General features: G+C 43.1%; 1 protein-coding gene and 1 pseudogene across 2 annotated transcripts in view; both read right to left on the reverse strand.

Annotated features, from left to right (window-relative positions):
• The window catches only part of acsl2 (acyl-CoA synthetase long chain family member 2), a 26,645-nt gene extending 17,900 nt beyond the window's left edge, over nucleotides 1-8,745 (reverse strand). For both annotated transcript variants that reach the window (XM_029762839.1, XM_029762838.1), the window contains exon 1: nucleotides 8,639-8,745. The gene's annotated coding sequence lies outside the window, so the exon portion shown is untranslated. The remainder of the gene's footprint in view (nucleotides 1-8,638) is intronic.
• Nucleotides 8,746-8,971: 226 nt separating this feature from the next.
• LOC115199589 (cGMP-dependent protein kinase 1-like) lies at nucleotides 8,972-13,501 on the reverse strand (annotated as a pseudogene).
• Between the last annotated feature and the right edge of the window lie 1,975 nt (nucleotides 13,502-15,476).

A 15,476-nucleotide genomic window follows, 5' to 3' on the forward strand; every position in this document is an offset into this window, starting at 1 on the left:
GTCATACCGCTCAGAAAGGAGACACATTCTGTCTCCTAGAGATGAACGTACTTTGGTGCGAAAAGTGCAAATCAATCCCAGCACAACAGCAAAGGACCTTGTGAAGATGCTGGAGGAAACAGGTACAAAAGTATCTATATCCACAGTAAAATGAGTCCTATATTGACATAACCTGAAAGGCCGCCCAGCAAGGAAGAAGCCACTGCTCCAAAACCGCCATAAAAAAGCCAGACTACGGTTTGCAACTGCACATGGGGACAAAGATCATACTTTTTGGAGAAATGTCCTCTGGTCTGATGAAACAAAAATAAAACGGTTTGGCCATAATGACCATTGTTATGTTTGGATGAAAAAGGGGGATGCATGCAAGTTGAAGAACACCATCCCAACCGTGAAGCACGGGGTGGCAGCATCATGTTGTGGGGGTGCTTTGCTGCAGGAGGGACTGGTGCACTTCACAAAATAGATGGCACCATGAGGAAGGGAAATTATGTGGATATATCAAAGCAAGATCTCAAGACATCAGTCAGGAAGTTAAAGCTTGGTCGCAAATAGGTCTTCCAAATGGACAATGACCCCAAAGCATACTACTTCCAAAGTTGTGGCAAAAGAAATAAAAGCTGAAATAAATAATTCTCTACTTTTATTCTGACATTTCACATTTTTAAAATAAAGTGGTGATCCTAACTGACCTAAAACAGTTGATTTTTACTAGGAGTTTAATGTATTTGGCTAAGGTGTATGTAAACTTCCGACACAACTGTATTATCACTTGTGAATGATGCCCGCTTAAGGCAAGAAACAATACCTTATTTTTTTTAATCAAAGCTGCACACCTCATGTAGCCCAGCCCATAGGCCTATATGTTTTGATAAGGTTTGTATGACAACTAAAGTGTCCAAATAACTTCTTAAAATTAAGCACATTAATCCGCTTTACAAGGGTTGTAGAGCCTAACTGCAATACAGAGGCAGCGCGTGAGTTTCAAGTTTGGCGAAGGTAATTTTCACCATAAAAATGCACCTTTATAATAAAAGCATTACATGCATAATTGCATTTGTGGTCACTTTTAATAATTGTGTTTTCCCACTAGTGGAACATTCGCACTTATAGCCTACTGCTGTGTGCACATTGCTGCGCTTATATGTGAAGAAATAGCCTAATATTTTATCAACATTTTAAGCTAAACGTTCTCATCTAAACGTTCTCATCTAAACGTTCTCATTACGTAAAAACATTTTTTTTATGCTAGTGGTCGTATTAATTTGGGAACAATCACGTCCCACAACTGTCCCAGACTATGTTTGGAATATTTATTTCTCACACAGAATAAAATAGGTCAACTTTTGTACTATGCGGGATAGTAGATTGACATAGACTAGTGCTTTTGCTATTCGTTAGGCCTACTAACTAAATGTGGAAAGTTATTTCAGTATCTTCAATATGCACCTTGGAATTGGATAAGGACGCACGCAGTTTCATCCTGCATGTGTCTGTCTTCATTTGTAGCCTGTGAGAAAGACCAGATCACGTGGCGCTTCGAAGCAGGCAGCACTCAAGGAGAAGGGCTGCAAAAGGCATGGATTTTTTAAGGGTGCATTATGGCCACACAAAGGGGAAATTCGAGGTATTATCAAGTGCTTCTCAAATTGTGAATGAGAGACTATTGGAGTGTGTATAGCCTGCGCAAAAAAACAAAGCAGGCCTCATACCTTTCAAGCAACTTTTTTCAAATCATTAGAGTCGCATCATGCAGCCTTACAATGTATTAAAAATCAAAACATATAGCCCAACGCTTGTAAAACAACTAAAGTTACAGTAATAACTCTAAATGAAGCATATAAGGGTAACTATTTATTTGTTCACCGCTCAACACAGAATAGCTGGATGTGCTATTTGCTTGACAATCACCCTCATCGTTTGGAGAAAATATCATTTTTATTTTATTCAGCTTTGTTCAATTGTATTCTTCATACTGTAAAATAATATAAAATAATTACACTGAATTCTAAGCGAATCTTGCCTGCTAAATGAACTAGTGTAGCGCACAGCCATATGGCATAGCCAGATCAGGACCTAAGATAAGGACAACTCAGAGTTTGCTATTCTGTTCTTCTGAAATAGACTCCATTTTCTTCATATCATGTCTCTTTAGACCTGTCTAAAATAAAGAATGGAATGGATTTATTGTGAAAGTGTAGGCTATATTACATGGATTTATTAGACTTTTAAAAATGTAAATGTTCCAGGAGACAGGAGATGCTAAGTGTTTATGTTAACTAACGGTCAATTACCGTGAGACCGACAGTTACATGCTTGACAATCACCGGCAGAATTTTTTTTGTGACAGCCACAGACCTAGTATCGGGCCCTAAATGCATCATCCTCAGTGTAAGAGTCAAGGGTAGACAACAGAAACAGCAACATGTTTGTTTGTAGCCTATTGATCAACGTGAGAAATAAACATACGTTTTCTAAGACTCCGGTCTATAGGACTAGGAGGTTGCACACTAATCACAAATAGGACTAAGCTACAAGAAATAAGCTACAATAAAATAACAATAAAGGCCAAGTAATAAAAATGTAAATGCATACAAGTTCCAGAGTAAAAGTCCACACAAGTCCACAGGCTAAGAATACAATTCAAATCAGAGACCGCAGTGTGTGCATGTAAGTGGGTTTTGGAGTGGTGAGCAAAGCTCGGGGGAGAAGGGGGCAAGTGGCAGGGGTACCTGTACCAGACAGGGGGAGCAGGCCTGGGTGATCGGGAGCAGACTGAAAGGTGGGGTCCAGGCAGTTGGGAGAAGCTTGTGTCGGGAGGCAGGGTGGGAGAGGAGGCTGTCAACCAAACAAGTGCGTGGTGGAGGAGCTTTCAGCAATGGAGCTTTTCAGTGATTAATATCTTTTTGCTTTCTCCAATAAGGATATTTTATATAGGCAAGTAACTTGTTGACTATATCAAAACATTACTGCAGTATTTGGAATGATATTAACAAGAAACACTTGCAAACAAACAATCAGAAGCACACAAGACACACGGGTTCAGCTGCGAGGGCTGTGCCTGTCTGACACGATTGACAGGCAAATTTTCGGTTTATCGTCCCAGCTCTAATCTTTAATTAGATTTGACTCCTGTTGACCCCATGTTTTTTTTCTGGTCAGTAAATAAAACAAACATAACATGACAAGTCAGTGACCATTTCAAATCACCTGTTTTCATCCGACAAGTGTCCAATAGTCTTCCTCCAAAGTAACCTGTTCTCTGAAACAAACAAGCACTCTGACAGCCCCTGTGTGTTTGTGTACTAAAGCAGCACAGCCCACTCTGCATGAATGGAAACTAGACTTCAGATGTCCACAGTGTTACCTTACAGATGTAGGATCTTAATTTGATCACCCTGTTGCTGGAGAACTTTCCTGCAATGCAGGAAATGTAAAAATGTTTCTATTTTTCAGGTTTAAAAAGGCTTCTGAAGTTTGTAATTAGAAATGAGAAATTTCTGACTATATTATCCCTTATGAAAAATGTAGCAACCTCTACAAAAATGTTATAATAATGAATTGTAATCAACATAATAATTCACATTTCCTGCATTGCTGCAGGATTATTTTCCTGTTGTAGCAAACGGACTCAAATTAAGATCCTACAGCTGTACCTCCCCTGTCTAACTGTACTGTACCAGAGACAGAGACAGTGTGTGATGGGCATTCCGAGTCTTATCGGTGAGCCAGATATTTTGGCTCCATTCAACTAAAAGAGCCGTTCATTTGCCTCGCAAACAGCTCTTTGTTTAGTAGTGCTTCATTAAAAATTGTATGAAAAACCATGAAAAATAGAACATATCTAATGTAAAGGCTAAAACGTTTGCTACTATAATGCCAGACCGTGAAATGTGAGTTCAAATACATTTTTTACATGAAATTAAACAACTTCCAAAAAAAGCGAAGTATTTTAACACATTGAAAAAATTAGCATGGACCGGAATGAGGATTTCTCCTCTAGCAACCTGGTCTCAGAGCATTTTGGATTATTCTGTACGTAAAACCAAGACACTATATTTAGTATGATATGTTATTTTTCGTATGATTTGTATTAATTTGTGGATGTCCATCACCCATTTTGTATGATGTGTAACGAATTACAATTCGTATTGTATGGGACAAATTTGCAAAACGTACAATATGTTACGAATATGCTAAATGTACAATATGGTACGAATTTGCAATACGTATGATATCTTATGAATTCTAGCTAGGTGGCTAACATTAGCTAGCTCACTAATGTTAGCTAAACTAGGGGTTAGGGTTAAGTTTAGGAGTTAGGTTAAAGGGTGGTTAGGGTTAGCTCTTGGCATTCTCTCAACCAGCTTCACCTGGAATGCTTTCCAACAGTCTTCAAGGAGTTCCCACATATGCTGAGCACTTGTTGGCTACTTTTGCTTCACTCTGCGGTCCAACTCATCCCAAACAATCTCAATTGGGTTGAGGTCGGTTGATTGTGGAGGACAGGTCATCTGATGCAGCACTCCATCACTCTCCTTGGTCAAATAGCAATTACACAGCCTGGAGGTGTGTTGGGTCATTGTCCTTTTTCAAAAAGAAATGATAGTCCCACTAAGCGCAAACCAGATGGGATGGAGTATGGCTGCAGAATGCAGTGGTAGCCATGCTGGTTAAGTGTTCCTTGAATTCTAAATAAATCACAGATGGTGTCACCAGCAAAGCACCCCCACACCACCACACCTCCTCCTCCATGCTTCATGGTGGGAACCACACATGCGGAGATCATCAATTCACCTACTCTGCGTCTCACAAAGACACGGTGGATGGAAGCAAAAATCTAACATTTGGACTCATCAGACTAAAAGATAGATTTCCACCGGTATAATGTCCAGTGCTCATGTTCTTTCGCCCAAGTCTCTCCTTCTTATTGATGTCCTTTAGTAATGGTTTCTTTGCAGCAATTCGACCATGAAGGCCTGATTCACGCAGTCTCTGAACAGTTGATGTTGAGATGTATCTGTTACTTGAACTCTGTGAAGCATTTATTTGGGCTGCAATCTAAGGTGCAGTTAACTCTAATTAAAAGTATCCTCTGCAGCAGAGGTAACTCTGGGTCTTCCTTTCCTGTGGTGGTCCTCATGAGAGCCAGTTTCATCATAGAGCTTGATGGTTTTTGTTTCAAAGTTCTTACAATTTTCCACATTGACTGACCTTCATGTCTTAAAGTATTGATAGACTGTCGTTTCGCTTTGCTTATTTGAGCTGTTCTTGCCATAATATGGACTTAGTCTTTTACCAAATAGGGCTATCTTCTGTATACCCCCCTACCTTGTCACAACACTGATTGTCTCAAATACATTAAGAAGGAAAGAAATTCCACAAATTAACTTTTAACAATGCATACCTGTTAATTGAAATGCATTCCAGGTGACTACCTCATGAAGCTGGTTGAGAGAATGCCAAGAGTGTGCAAAGCTGTCATCAAGGCAAAGGGTGGCTACTTTGAAGAATCTCAAATATATAACTTGATTTGTTTAACACTTTTTTGGTTACTGAATGATTCCATATGTGTTATTTCATAGTTTTGATGTTTTCACTATTATTCTACAATGTAGAAAATAGTCAAAATAAAGAAAAACCCTGGAATGAGTAGGTGTGTCCAAACTCTTCAATTGTACTGCATATATATATATATATATATATATATATATATATATATATATATATATATATAAAGTGCATTCAGAAAGTATTCAGTCCTTTTTGTTCACATTTTGTTACTTTACAGCCTTATTCTAAAATGGAAAACTGAAATATCACATTTACATAAGCATTCAGATCCTTTACTCAGTACTTTGTTGAAGCACCATTGGCAGCGACTACAGCCTCAAGTCTGCTTGGGTATGACGCTACAAGCTTGGCACACCTGTATTTGGGGAATTTCTTCCATTCTTCTCTGCAGATCCTCTCAAGCTGTCAGATTGGATGGGGAGCATCGCTGCACAGCTATTTCCAGGTCTCTCCAGAGATGTTCGACTGGGTTCAAGTTCGGGCTCTGGCTGGGTCACTCAAGGACATTTAATGACTTATCCTGAAGCCACTCCTGCGTTGTCTTGGCTGTGTGCTTAGGGTCATTTTCCCGTTGGAAGGTGAACCTTGGCCCCAGTCTGAGGTCCTGAGCGCTCTGGAACATGTTTTCATCAAGGAACTCTCTGTACATTTCTCTGTTCATCTTGATTTCATCAGATTAGAGAATCTTGTTTCTCATGGTCTCAGAGTCCTTTAGGTGCCTTTTGGCAAACTCCAAGCGGGCTGTCATGTGCCTTTTACTGAGGAGTGGCTTCTGTCTGGCCACTCTACCATAAAGGCCCGATTGGTGGAGTGCTGCATAGATGGTTGTCCTTCTGGAAGGTTCTCCCCTCTCCACAGAGGAACCCTGGAACTCTGTCAGAGTGACAATTGGGTTCTTGGTCACCTCCCTGACCAAGGCCCTTCTCCTCCGATTGCTCAGTTTGGCTGGGCAGCCAGCTCCAGGAAGAGTCTTGGTGGTTCCAAACTTCTTCCATTTAAGAATGATGGTGGCCACTGTGTTCTTGGAGACTTTCAGTGCTGCAGAAGTTTTTTGGTGCCCTTCCCCAGATCTGTGCCTCGACACAATCCTGTCTTGGAGCTCTACGGACAATTCCTTCGACCTCATGGCTTGGTTTTTGCTCTGACATGCACTGTCAACTGTGGGACCTTATAGAGACAGGTGGGTGCCTTTTCAAATCTTGTCCAATCAATTGAATTTACCACAGGTGGACTAAAAAATCAAGTTGTAGAAACATCTCAAGGATGATCAATGGAAACAGGATGTACCTGAGCTCAATTTCGAGTCTCATAGCAAAGGGTCTGAAGAATTATGTAAATAAGGTATTTGTATTTTTATTTATTTTTTGCAAACATTTCTAAAAACCTGTTTTCGCTTTGTCGTTATGGGGTATTGTGTGTAGATTGATGAGGATTTTTTATTTTTATGCATTTTAGAATAAGGCTGTAATGTAACAAAATGTGGAAAAAGGGAAGGGCTCCAAATACATTCCAATTGCACTGTATATATCAGGCCATGTATAGTGAACTCGTACACATTGTAAATATGAAAATAGAATACAGTACTGCATGTCAATATCAGACTGCAAACATGACCAATGGCATAACACCTAATCGATATGTAAATTCAACCAAGCAATAGGAATACATAAACATCGAATGCACATTGGCAAATGGAAACATAACCAACCCTGTTGCATAGTAATGTGAATAACTGATGGTTAATAAGGGAAGCAGTCATGGACAGTCCCTACCATCATGGGACTTTTATTCATTGTTTTATTCTGTGTTGCTACAACATTCATCCCATATAATGCGTAGTGCATTTAATGTTTAAAAAAATAATCAAAAACGAAAATCTTTATTATTTTTTAATAATTGAACCGAAACCGAACCGACCTCAAAAAGCACTAATCGCTCAGCACTACTCTCCTCACTACCTGTTCCTGCAGTGAGGAATTGCCATCTTCAGATAATGTTTTTTGTAACTTATCTAAAAAGAATAGCTGTCTGGAGCAGAAAAAGCAGCAGTAGCAGTTTGCAAATCAGGGAGCTAAATGAACGGCTCTGTCACAGATACAATTCCGTTCCCGACGTTCACCAAAAAGATCCGTTCGAAAACAGCAGTCCGTTCGCGAACGAGCCATCACTACCAGTGTGCCAACTCAGCCCTGCCCAGGCTGTGCATTCCAACAACATGGGACAACTTTCAACACGTTGCCCGTGGTTTCCATAGACTGACATAGACGTCAGGATTACGGCAAAGGCACAAAGCCCTTGCAAAAACAAACTCAAAGCAGACACATAGGGACATGCAGCAAGACATTATTTATAGTGACTGTACAGCATGAACTGCAAAATTAGGAATTCCAAAGAACTCAAGCTATACATGGGTTTGGTCCAGCTGGCAAAATGCCATGGGTCTCAAGCCGTATAGAAATTTCCTTCGTTTTGGGGAAAAGAACGACCACATAATTGTGCTGTTTTTTTCACACCATAAACTACAATTAAAAGTACAGAGGCGTGCTGAAGTACATATATATCCTTCCTTGAAACTGACTTTTTTTGACCATGCATTGCAAAGTTTAGAATATTGTGTTTTTTAGTTACTGTACAGATATTGGAGTTTTGCCCAATGCTGTAGCTTGCAAAACAAAAGGCCACAATGTTAAAACTAAAACCATTTTGGTGAGGTCGGTGAGGTTTGGTCGAAAATCGTATTTCTGTCCCATCCATGCCAAATATATAAATCAACATGCATCATCTTCAGAACCGACACCTCTGTCTCTCTATCTCCATTGACATAAAATGCAGCAGGACAATTCCAAATCGTCAAAACGTTTCAAAGCTTGTTTCGAATGGAAATGATGAACTGGTTATAACAGTGTATTGCACTTAAGCCACGATGGGTAGGCTACTTTGTATCCAATAATAGTCACTACTAGTGCGTTAGTATTACATACTGTAGCTTATTTGTAGCGAGTACAGAACTTTCCCCATACTTTTAAAGAAATCGTTTTACAAGTGTCGAGTTACCGCCTCTTACCTGAGTAAAATGTAGATCACTCAATGTTCTTCAAATTGTGTTCCCCTACTTCAGCATGAGAAGCGAAATACTCACCCGCCACCACATGCCAAAGTGTTACCCCATGCTACACCCTAACCACCCCTCTTCTTTGACTGACGTCAGCTTGAAAAAAGTATCGTGAGAGAAAAAGCTATTGAACGAGTAAAGCGCGTCACACTGTATCTCAACAAAAAAAATGCTGGAGGTGATTACATTTTTCTATTAATTAAAGTGCTCTAAAACATCCTATCATTTAAAAACCAGATGTTGAATGCATTCACATGATGAAGCTCAGATTATGTATTTGCCTATTTACAAATAATCAGATATTGTGCCTTTGTGAAGTCCTTCCCAGTTGAAACCTTCAAATCACCTGAAAGAAAGAACAAGATAACAAACCTGCTGCTATATAGATGACAGTGCCACAGTCTGATGTTTCCATCTTTTTTATTTAACTAGGCAAGTCAGTTGAGAACAAACTCATATTTACAATGGCAACCTACCACAGCCAAACTCGGACGACGCTGGGCCAATTATGCTCCGCCCTTTGGGACTCCCAATCACAGCCAGATGTGATGCCGCCTGGATTTGAACCAGAGACTGCAGTGACGTCTCTTGCACTGAGATGTAGTGTTTTAGACCACTGCACCACTCAGGAACCCATTTCAGCCATCTTACTTGTGCTTATTGATGTCCTTGGACCCATTTCTATGATTCCCAAGTCTCTGCGGGGTTGTTCCTGAGAGACCAGGACAGAGAGACATCATGACACACAACTAATAGCTGAGGTAGTATGATACAATCAATGTCTGATGCAGTCATTGTTGTATGGCTTAGCTGTGTCACACCTGCAGAGCTTCTTGATCAGATTTGAGGCACACTTACTGATGGTTTTAGGGAATTCAACCAGATCAATCCCATGGATGGTAGCTGTGAACGTATTCATAGGATCAGGGCCACAGGATGGGAGACTGGAAAGGTAAAGATTGAGAAGGGACATTAAGTAGAATGACTTAGAGATGACAGAGAACAAAAAATGGGACAAAACACTCTGGAGAGAAATGGACTATTTAATAATATTACCTTCCACTCAGCAGCTCAAACAGGAAGACGCCCAGAGACCAGAGATCTACAGATCCACTGTGGCCCTTGTTTAGGATTATCTCAGGGGCAACATAGCCAGGCGTGCCACAGAACATCCACGTTTTCTTTCCCAAGCCCACTTTCTTAGCAGAACCATACCCCACCCAGGAAAGGCAAAGCACAATCAAGTTATGAATATCTGTTTCACCTGTCTTTGTGATTGTCTCCATCCCCCTCCAGGTGTCACCCATCTTCCCCATTATCCCCTGTGTATTTATACCTTTGTTCTCTGTTTGTCTGTTGCCAGTTTGTTTTGTTTCGTCAAGCCTACCAGCGTTTTTCCCTCGGTTCCTGTCTCTCCATTGTTCCTGTTTTCTAGTTTTCCCGGTTTAGACCTTTTCTGCCTGCCCTGACCCTGAGCCTGCCTGCCGTCCTGTACCTTTGCTCCACCTATCTGGATTACTGACCTCTGCCTACCCTGACCCTGAGCCTGCCTGCCATCCTGTACCTTTGCCCCACCTTTCTGGATTACTGACCCCTGCCTGCCCTTGACCTGTCTTTTGCCTGCCCCTGTTGGATTAATAAACTGTTTGTTATTCATTCAAAGTTGTCTGCATCTGGGACTTACCTGAAACGTGATAAATATGGATTTTCGGCATCTCAATGGATCCATAACATAGATTTTCCAAAGTGAAACAGTTATATGTATGATAATATAACTGTAACCTTTGGACGTACTGTATTTGTTTGTGTAACCATATACGAAATTGACAATTACTATATTATTATAAGGATGCCCCCTTTCTTCATCTTGTGTGGATTTAAAATGCACCAAATTGAGCTGTAGTCTCTAAGTTACCACTTTGGCATATCCGCACTGGTCCAGAACTACATTTTCAGGCTTCAGGTCCCTGTAGATGATATCATTGTGGTGCAAGAAGATGAGGGCCTCAACAATACAGGCAGTGTAAAAACATCTGCTACTGTCATCAAACGAGCTTCTGAAATGTAGAAGCAAGAGCACAATAGTGATCATGTTACGGCTGTCGTTAGAAGGAGTGGACCAAAGCGCAGCGTGGTACGTGTTCATGATATTTATTAGGCAATGAAACACTAGAACCAAAGAAACAAAACGAAAAGCCAACAGTTCCGTCAGGTAACGAATACAAAACAACTACCCACAAACACAGGTGGGAAAAGGCTGCCTAAGTATGATTCCTAATCAGAGACAACGATAGACATCTGCCTCTGATTAGGAACCATACTCGGCCCAAAACAAAGAAATACAAAACATAGAATGCCCACCCCACACCCTGACCTAACAAAATAGAGAAACAAACCGTCTCTCTCGGGTCAGGGCGTGACAGTACCCCCCCCAAAGGTGCGGACTCCCGGCCGCAAACCTGAACCTATAGGGGGGCGTCCGGGTGGGCATCTATTCTTGGCGGCGGCTCTAGTTCGGGGCGTAGCCCCCACTCGGCCCGCTGATCCCCCCGCTTCTGTGTCACTGGAGGAACCAGACCGTGGATCATCGCCGGAGGCTCTGAACTGCTGACCGCCACTAAAGACTCTGGACTGCAGGCCGCCGCTGAAGACTCTGGGCTGCAGACCGCCGCTGAAGACCCTGGGTTGCAGACCGCCGCTGAAGACTCTGGGCTGCAGGCCGTCTCAGGAGGTTCCGGGCTGCAGGCCGTCTCAGGAGGTTCCATACTGGGGAGCGTCGCTGGAGGCTCCGGACTGGGGAGCGTCGCTGGAGGCTCCGGACTGGGGAGCGTCGCTGGAGGCTACAGACTGGGGAGCGTCGCTGGAGGCTCTGGACTGGGGAGCGTAGCTGGAGGCTCCGGACTGGGGAGCGTAGCTGGAGGTTCCGGACTGGGGAGCGTAGCTGGAGGCTCCGGACTGGGGACCATCACTACAGGTTCCGCGCCATGGATCATCACTACAGGTTCCGCGCCATGGATCATCACTGGAGGCTTTGTGCCATGGATCATCACTGGAGGCTCCGGGCCATGGATTATCCACTGGAGGCTTCGTGCCATGGATCATCTCTACAGGCTCTGGGCCATGGATCATCCCTACAGGCTTCTTGCCATGGATTATTCCTACAGGCTCCGGGCCATGGATTATCACAGGAGGCTTCGTGCCATGGATCATCACTACAGGCTCCGGGCCATGGATCATCACTGGAGGCTTCGTGCCATGGATCATCACTGGAGGCTTCGGACCATAGATCATCAGTGGAGGCTTCCTACGTGGAGCTGGAACCGGTCTCACCGGACTGGGGAGACGCACAGGAGACTGGGTGCGCAGACTAGGCACAGGGTATACTGGGCCGTGGAGGTGCCCTGGAGGTCTGGAGCTCAGGGCTGGCACACCCCGTCCTGGCTGGATGTTTACTTTAGCCCAGCAAGGGCGGAGCGCTGGCTAAGGACAAACTGGTTTGGGCTGGTGAACGGGGGGTACCGTGCGTAGAGCTGGCGCAGGATAACCTGGGCCGAAGAGACGCACTGGAGACCAGAAACGCTAGGCCGGCACAATTCTTCCTGGCTGACTGCCAACTCTAGCACGGCAACTGTGGGAAGCTTGCACCGAGCGCACCGGGCTGTAGCTGCGCATCCCTGCATAACACTGTGCTTGCTCGGTCACTCGCTCCCCACGGTAAGCACGGGGAGTTGGCTCAGGTCTCAACCCCGACTTCGCCAATCTGCCTCCAGGGTCCCTTCCTGCCTCGAGGGTCCCTTCCCGTCTAGGATTTTCTCCCAGGTCCATTCATCCTGACCACGCTGCTTGGTCCTTTGGTGGTGGGTAGTTCTGTTACGGCTGTCGTTAGAAGGAGTGGACCAAAGCGCAGCGTGGTACGTGTTCATGATATTTATTAGACAATGAAACACTAGAACCAAAGAAAAAAAACGAAAAGCCAACAGTTCCGTCAGGTAACGAATACAAAACAACTACCCACAAACACAGGTGGGAAAAGGCTACCTAAGTATGATTCCTAATCAGAGACAACGATAGACAGCTGCCTCTGATTAGGAACCATACTCGGCCTAAAACAAAGAAATACAAAACATAGAATGCCCACCCCAAACCCTGACCTAACAAAATAGAGAAACAAACCGTCTCTCTCAGGTCAGGGCGTGACAGATCAGAAAGTTTCATGGGATATTCCGATGTTGTTCCCTAGGAGAAGTATTCAAATCCTATCAATTCAGTTATAAAATCCATACTTTAAAATATACAAACATAATATGTAGACAGTACTGCCGTTAGCAGTACCTGTTATTCAGTAGACTCCAGAGCTCACCACCTAGACAAGCTTCGGCCAGCATGTACAACCACTTCGCATCTCCGAAGGTACGGTGTAGCCTAGCAGTGGCAAAGAAGACACAGGTATTGTCCAGTTGATAAGCATATAGTGAGTTCACCAGTCTAAAATAAGGGCAGGGATTCAATCCAATGTTAGGTTATAGGCATTGCGGTTTTTAAAGTCAATTTCCGATTGAGCCGATATATGCAGCATTTCCCGTAAATGGGATCTCGACGAACGCGGGAACATTGCCTAAGCTACAATGCCTATAACCCGCGATCATATTGAAGTATGTTAGGCTGGTGGGTGGGTACATACCTGATGATGAATGGACTATGTGCTGCCATGAGGATGTGTCTTTCCCTGAGGATGCACTCCTGTTGACCAGTGCTAAGGATCTGATGCTTCCTCAACACCCTCATGGTGAAAAGGCAGTTAATGTTGGTCTTAAGCTGTACCTGAGAAAAGTATAAAAACATCAACTACAACGTCAACATGTGGGCCTATCCATTAAAATAAATGTTTGAAACTAGACAATAACAATGCAATGGGATTTACTGACACATTTTCAAGCCTGACCCACTACTTCCTCCCAACTCACCAGCTCAGAATGACCAATTTCCCCCTCTACTAGATTGCATATGACCTGGAAATCCCGAAGAGACACGTTGAAGAGGAGAGCTGCATCTTCCTCTGACCAGCTCACATGGAAAAGGAGTTACCCATGTTGCTTTACAGGTTCTAAATAAAGGTTAAATACATCGGAATGATTCATTTGGATCATGGCTCATTAAAATACAAACAGAAAGATAGAGAAACAAAACATATTATAAGCCTTATGATAAGACATAATAAAGGTTCATACATGCTTATAACAAGCACTAACACAATATACAGTGCATTCGGCTAGTATTCAGACCCTTTCCCCTTTTCCACATTATGTTATGTTACAGCCTTATTCTAAAAATGATTAAACTAATTGTTTTCCTCATCAATCTACACACAATACCCCATAATGACAAAGTTAAAACATTTTTTTTTCCATTTTTGCACCCAAAAAATAAAATGAAATGAAATACCTTATTTACATAAGTATACAGACCCTTTGCTATGAAACTCAACTTGAAATTGAGCTCAGGTGCATCCTGTTTCCATTGATTATCCTTGAGATGTTCTACAACTTGGAGTACACCTGTGGTTAAATTGATTGGAAATGATTTGGAAAAGACATACACCTGTCTATATAAGGTCCCACAGTTGACAGTGCATGTCAGAGCAAAAACCAAGCCATGAGATCGAAGGAATTGTCCGCAGAGCACCGAGACAGGATTGTGTCAAGGCACAGATCTGGGGAAGGGTACCAAAACATTTCTGCAGCAATGAAGGTCCCCAAGAACACAGTGGTCTCCATCATTCTTAAATGGAAGAAGTTTGGAACCACCAAGACTTTTCCTAGAGCTGGCCGCCTGGCCAAACTGAGCAATCGGGGGAGAAAGGCATTGGTCAGGGAGGTGACCAAGAACCCGATGGTGACTCTGACAGAGCTTCATAGTTCCTCTGTGGAGAGGGGAGACAGACGGAAGCCACTCCTTAGTAAAAGGCACATCACATCCCGCTTGGAGTTTGCCAAAGGACACCTAAAGATTCTCAGACCATGATAAACAAGATTCTCTGGTCTGATGAAACCAAGATTGACCTCTTTGGCCTACCTATAAGCCAAGCGTCACGCCTGGAGGAAACCTGGCACCATCCCTACAGTGAAGCATGGTGGTGGCAGCATCATACTTTGGGGATGTTTTTCAGCGTGAGGGACTGGGAGACTAGTCAGGATCGAAAGAAAGATACAGAGAGATTGTTGATTAAAACCTGCTCAGACTGGTGCGAAGGTTCACCTTCCAACACTACAATGACCCTAAGCACACAGCCAAGACAATGCAGGAGTGGCATCAGGACAAGTCTCTGAATATCCTTGAGTGGCCCAGCCAGAGCCCGGACTTGAACCCAATCTAACATCTCTGCAGAGACCTGAAAATAGCTGTGCAGCGACCCTCCCCATTCAACCTGACAAAGCTTGAGAGGATCTGCAGAAAAGAATGGGAGTGTCATACCCAAGAAGACTTAAGGCTGTAATCGCTGCCAAAGGTGCTTCAACAAAGTACTGAGTAAAGGGTCTGAGTAAACGCCCCATAGGACTCACGTCGGTAGCCATGAAGTGCTTTGAAAGGCTGGTCATGGCTCATATCAACACCATCATGCCAGAAACCCTAGACCCACTCCAATTCTCATACCGCCCCAACAGATCCACATATGACGTAATCTCAATCGCACTCCATACTGCCCTTTCCCACCTGGACAAAAGGAACACCTATGTGAGAATGCTGTTCATTGACTACAGCTCAGCGTTCAACACCATAGTGCCCACAAAGC

This window comes from Salmo trutta, chromosome 9, assembly GCF_901001165.1.
Source record: "Salmo trutta chromosome 9, fSalTru1.1, whole genome shotgun sequence".
NCBI lineage: Eukaryota > Metazoa > Chordata > Actinopteri > Salmoniformes > Salmonidae > Salmo > Salmo trutta.